The sequence below is a fragment of the Palaemon carinicauda genome, chromosome 1, assembly GCF_036898095.1.
Source record: "Palaemon carinicauda isolate YSFRI2023 chromosome 1, ASM3689809v2, whole genome shotgun sequence".
NCBI classification, from domain to species: domain Eukaryota; kingdom Metazoa; phylum Arthropoda; class Malacostraca; order Decapoda; family Palaemonidae; genus Palaemon; species Palaemon carinicauda.
In genome coordinates, this window is record NC_090725.1 from 266342716 (window position 1) to 266348519 (window position 5804).

At 33.7% G+C, this 5804-nt stretch overlaps 1 protein-coding gene across 3 annotated transcripts in view; it reads left to right on the forward strand.

Moving 5' to 3' along the window:
- Nucleotides 1–2340: 2340 nt before the first annotated feature.
- Nucleotides 2341–5804, forward strand: part of LOC137656033 (uncharacterized) — a 215094-nt gene continuing 211630 nt past the window's right edge. For all 3 annotated transcript variants that reach the window (XM_068390212.1, XM_068390227.1, XM_068390220.1), the window contains exon 1: nt 2341–3015. The gene's annotated coding sequence lies outside the window, so the exon portion shown is untranslated. The remainder of the gene's footprint in view (nt 3016–5804) is intronic.

Here is a 5804-nt window from a genome sequence, read left to right on the forward strand (position 1 = left end):
GTATAAGATTTCACTAGTACTTTTGATAACGTCATATTAGATATGTCCCCAGTCCAATTGTTACTGTGTACATGAAAACTTTAATTCTTGAAGTGTTTAAGACAAACAATGTTATAATTCCATTAGAGTTTTGGTGATGTAAGAACAGGAGTCTTGTGTACCTAAAAACGTTTCTGCGACAGTGGTGGCCGATGTGGTAACGTCGCTGACTGGTGAATTCCCGACTGGGATTCGAGTCCCGCTCAAACTCGTTAGTTTCTTTGGTCGCTGCAATCTCACCATCCTTGTGAGCAAAGGATGGGTGGGGTGCATATAGGTCTATCTGCTGAGTCATCAGCAGCCATTGCCTGGCCCTCCTTGGTCCTAGCTTGGGTGGAGAGGGGGCTTGGACGCTGATCATATCTATATATGGTCAGTCTCTAGGGCATTGTCCTGCTCGATAGGGCAATGTCACTGTCCCTTGCCCATGGCACTAATGAACGGCCTTTAAACCTTCAAGCCTTTAAACTGAAAATGGCGATAGCTTTTGCGGACGGCGTGGTTTCATCTCTAATTACATTGCCACTTGTGATTGCATCTTTGAGTCCCCTCTCCGCCCCCCCCCCCCCCTTATCTCTCTCCCTCCGTGTACATGTCGTCAAGAAGTTTGCGCAAATGCCCCGACTTTGGACATAAATATGGAGGGCGAGTTCTGTGAGCGGGCAAAGAGGAGCCCTTTATGTATTCCAAAAGTTTGGAAGGCCCCCTGGACTTCACTGCTGGAGTTTCCCCATTTCGGAACCACTTTCGAACCTTAAAGACGCTTCGCTTACGTAATGCTATTTCATCTCGCCTAATTATCTTATCTTTCTAAATATGGGAGACGACTCATTACTTCATGGAACTCTGTATATTTTATCACTTTCAGCTGGAATTTAAATGGAATCACATTATTTTCTTTTCTCTGCATGATTAGTAATTCTAAAAAATATGAACCAAAAATTTAAAATATGTACATACATACGAAATGTGAAACTGAAATACACACACACACACACACACATATATATATATATATATATATATATATATATATATATATACACACATACATACATACACGAGAAGAGTACGCAGACATGGCGATTCTGTATACACAGCATAACGAGCTTTAGCCTAATGAAGTATGGCTGGCTACCAAAGCCTTTCATTCCAGCTGTCCATTAGTTGTTGACTTCCCGTGAAACGGTTTCAAGTAAAGGTGGATATATGGGAGACAACATAATATCATAATCAAACCATTGCTTTTATGTTGTTATTATCATTTATAATTATTTAGATCTGAAGCGAGAACGTTGTTTGCTAATGATAGTTATTTGCATATAATGGTTAAAAGAATTGTGGCATTAGTTATATTTTATCTCACGCATGCAAAAATAAAATTTGGGCAGTAATTCATTTTTCTCTGGAAATTTTTAATTTTATTTCGTAAATATCAGGATAATTTCCTTAAATGTTTAGGGCTGAAAAATGAAAAAAAATTATTCCGCTGTTTTATCGAGAAATCATCGTAAATATCCACGAGTTAGTTATGCGCTGTCCAGTAACTGAGAGAGAGAGAGAGAGAGAGAGAGAGAGAGAGAGAGAGAGAGAGAGAGAGAGAGAGAGAGACTGAACTAATAACTACTTTTCTCTAGAAATATGTATGAAGTGTTTCCCATTGTCAGAGATTTAAGAAGCAATATGAATTATTTGAAACCTCAAGGTTTTCCAGCCCTTACAACACGGTATTGTTTTTTTTTTTGAACTACAACAACAAAATTCCATTCGTTGATCACAAGTTCTTAATCTTGCTATTTAAAGTCATCCTCAGTCATATTTGTCTAATGTAGCATCAGTTTCCAAATGACTTATAAGTCTGAAATCTTATGCAAAAGTTTATCTGTATGATGACCTTAAACGAGATACCTGCAATTCCCATATGATGGTTTGTGCATATGTCTGTGAGCGCGTGCGTGTTCAAGGGGGGGAGGGGGGGGGGGGGGCTTATTGATTTAGACAGATAACTCGATTAAGTATATTTCAGAATTCATGGTTACTCTAAGAAGTGGATAAATAGATATATACACAACAAAAGCGAGAGCCATAAAAAATATCTTAGCAAAAGATAAAAGAATGAAAAAGTGTAGAAAAAAGACCAATGTCATTGCCGGGTCTATAAAATGTAATCAACCGTCGAAGAGGGTATAAAAATGACTAAGGGGAAGCGTACACACCAAAGCTACACAGAAAGTCGGACCGCATGGTCGGACGGGGTTGCAAGAGGGGACAGTCCCCTTTCCCTCGGCAGTGTTGCACGGACCTTAGTCGGGTTAACTTGCTCTGTACTCGGGTCTCCTCTCTCTCCAGACTCTCGCTGCCTCTCGGCATCCACTTCCTTGTGCCGTCTCGCGGTACCACGTTGACTCTTCCAGTCGCTGTGAACTTTTTCAGAGGAGAGATTTACGTGAATCTGTCATGAACAATCATTTTCAAATTGATAGGAAGACGTACATTTATCCATATATTACGAAGATACTTTTTTTTAAAAGGTTGAGAACATGAAAACAGTAAACTTAACATCAAAGAGCAACAGGTGGTTCCAGCAGAAATGGACATGAAGACAATAAGAAACATGATTTGATCTTTTAGCCGCATAAATCTCTTGGAAAAAAATATTCGAAAACAAAATTGAAGGTAACAAACTCAAATTGAATTTACGTCAAGTTTAAAAAACTTTAAGATCCAGTTTGAAGATAGCCACGTTCGCCGCACGCGATGTTGTTGTCTCAAGGGAATACACCTTATTAGATTGGCTATGCAAGTGAACTAAATATACTTTTGGTGATGATTTTATAGAGACTTCCGTCCTTTTGGATTGACATCGATTTTTGTCCCACTGGCGCGAAAGATGACTGTCCTGAAGACGTTGAAGTTTCCAAAATGAAAGATTTAGTTGCCATCGTCATCGTGAATCATTCTTTGGTCATCATTAAGGTAACATTTTCATAATCATTTTGATTAATAGTTTAAATGCAAAAAGTTAAAGATTTATAATTACTATATTGATTAAATGTGTCAATTCAGCATACACAAAATTTACTTATCTGTAATTAAATGGAATTTCACTAGAACTGACAATGCCATAATTACATATCGTAAATTCTGTAGAGAGGAATAAGAAATAACTGCAAAATATTATAGTATGTGACTGGTTTCCTTTAGTCAAACTTCTTTAAAAAATAAAAACCAACAGACAAACATTATGAAGAATCGTAATAAATTTGCTGCGGCATTATAATGAAATGCCAAGAAGACTTTCTTTAATTATGCAAATCCAATCGTCAAAAGCTAAAATATGCTTCTTTTTTCAATTTATGATAGGCAGATATCTACAATAAAATTGTCAAGAAATGAGATATTCTATGATATAAACACAAGTCAAATAGGGTATAGTGACTTTAATGTTAAATTAACAGTAGCTTAAAATAGTACTGAAGATCTAATTTTTATCTGTAGTAATACATATTACTAATTTGGACCTCTATCTGGATAAAGAAAAATGTATAATTTAAAGCAATGTAGATAAATAAAAAGTGATATGCATAACTCACAAAACTATAACAACTTATAATCTATTGAATATAAAGAATATAGAAAAAATAATACATGATGCATATGGACGCAAAACTTAAAAGATCCAGTTTTTTTTTTCTTTTTTTTTTTTAACTTTCGCATAATAATACTTTGAATAAGAGCTAATGCGTATTGATAAAAAAACTTTCTAAATTGGTATCTATTATTTAGTTATTTTTACATTTATTTATATTTTCTTTCTTTTTAATTTCATTGATAAATATGTGGTTAATTCATTTATAGTCTTTCTTTTGTAACAAATTTAACATCCTGACAAAGGTTATCTGACAAGCTGATTCTTTCGGTTTATTGTGAGCTATAGCGAAGACAAGAGTAAAAATAACTGTTACCATAACATTAGGATATTATTCTAACGTCAAAATGAATTTTATGATTTCTCTACGATAGCTTAAGACTTCTGAAGTTTCCATACGTTCATATATAAATAAATGATTAACTGGATGGCCAAGAGAAAAAAGCAAAACCAATAATAATAATAATAATAATAATAATAATAATAATAATAATAATAATAATTGTTACAATTTTTAAAAGAGCTATAGTAGTTTATAATTTTGTCACAGTTATAAGAATGAATAATAAACGAGCAACTACTTTTACCATTCCATTATATTTCAGTGGCATTTCATTCTCACATTGACTTTGTTGGATAGAGAAAAAAAGAAAAAAGAAAAAAGTTAGCCTTGAAGCATTGAATATACCGCCACGTTTGTGCCTGACCAATGTTCTAAACCCCGCTTAAAAGATTGTAGCCAAGAAGACGCCATTGGGCACAATTCTTAACTTGAAAGAAGATTTTTGGTTGGTAGGTAATGCTATGATCTATTTCCCCTCAAATGGCGTATCTAAATTTTTTAATTTTCTTGCAAAATTTCCTTAATATGAAATTTTACTTCCATTCAATTATAAAAATAAAATCCTCTTTCCTCTAAAAATAGCTAACAGTGCTTCTTTTCCTTTTTCTTTATTGCAAATTTTTAAATTAGATTACGTCTTTAATGTATTGTGATCAATATTATTGGCAGCCGTTGATATTGGCAAATTTTTGCTTATGAAAAGGGCAGCGTTAATTTGGTTCAATGGATCATACAAAAATGTTAAGCACTCAAACGCACAAAGGCAGGATCCCACACACATTCCTCATCACCATCATCTCCTCCTACACGTTAGAATTATAAAACAAGAGAAAAGGACCAACTGATAAGCTTTACGCACTGGATAAACATATGGGCCATGGTCATGAATAACGTATATGTTCCATGCAATAAAGATCAACAAACACATTAATAAAAAGACTAAGGAGGTAAATGATATACGAACCCATTACGGTATACCCCAACAGCCTATTACTAAAGACAAAACATTCAGTAAACTTAAGGGAAATCTTGATATACGGTCCGGAAGTTACCTTGAGACATGTATACACTGTGAAGAACACTAAAAGAAATTACTAACGAAATCAGCCTGAGTATGTGTAGGTTGAACCTGGTCAAATGAAACTGAAATATTTTCGATGCTTAAACTGAGTAAGAACTACAGAGAAATAGAAGCTAAGAAATTCTTCCCGTTGTCTAATTCCAACATTCTTATAATACCTAAAAACATTTAAGAAAGAAAATATTAATCATCTCCACTAAGTTATGGCATGTTAGGGTTTATATACATATAAATAAATAAATGAATAAATATATATATATATATATATATATATATATATATATATATGAATATATATATATATATATATATATATATGTATATATATATTCATATATATATATATATATATATATATATATGTGTGTGTGTGTGTGTGTGTGTGTGTGTGTGCATATACACGTCTGTATATTTTCATAACTACCATTAAATGTGAATGTTTTTATCATCCTATGTCAACACTAACCTAATGACAAGTAGAACTTATAGAAACAAGCACAAGCATTACATACACGTATATACATACAAGATATGAGAGAGAGAGAGAGAGAGAGAGAGAGAGAGAGAGAGAGAGAGAGAGAGAGAGAGAGAGAGAGAGAGAGACATTCTAATTATCTTTTTTATTACATTCTCCAAATCTCTTTACTTAAAATATTAGTTGAATGAACATATCGTAAGAAAATATTTTTCAC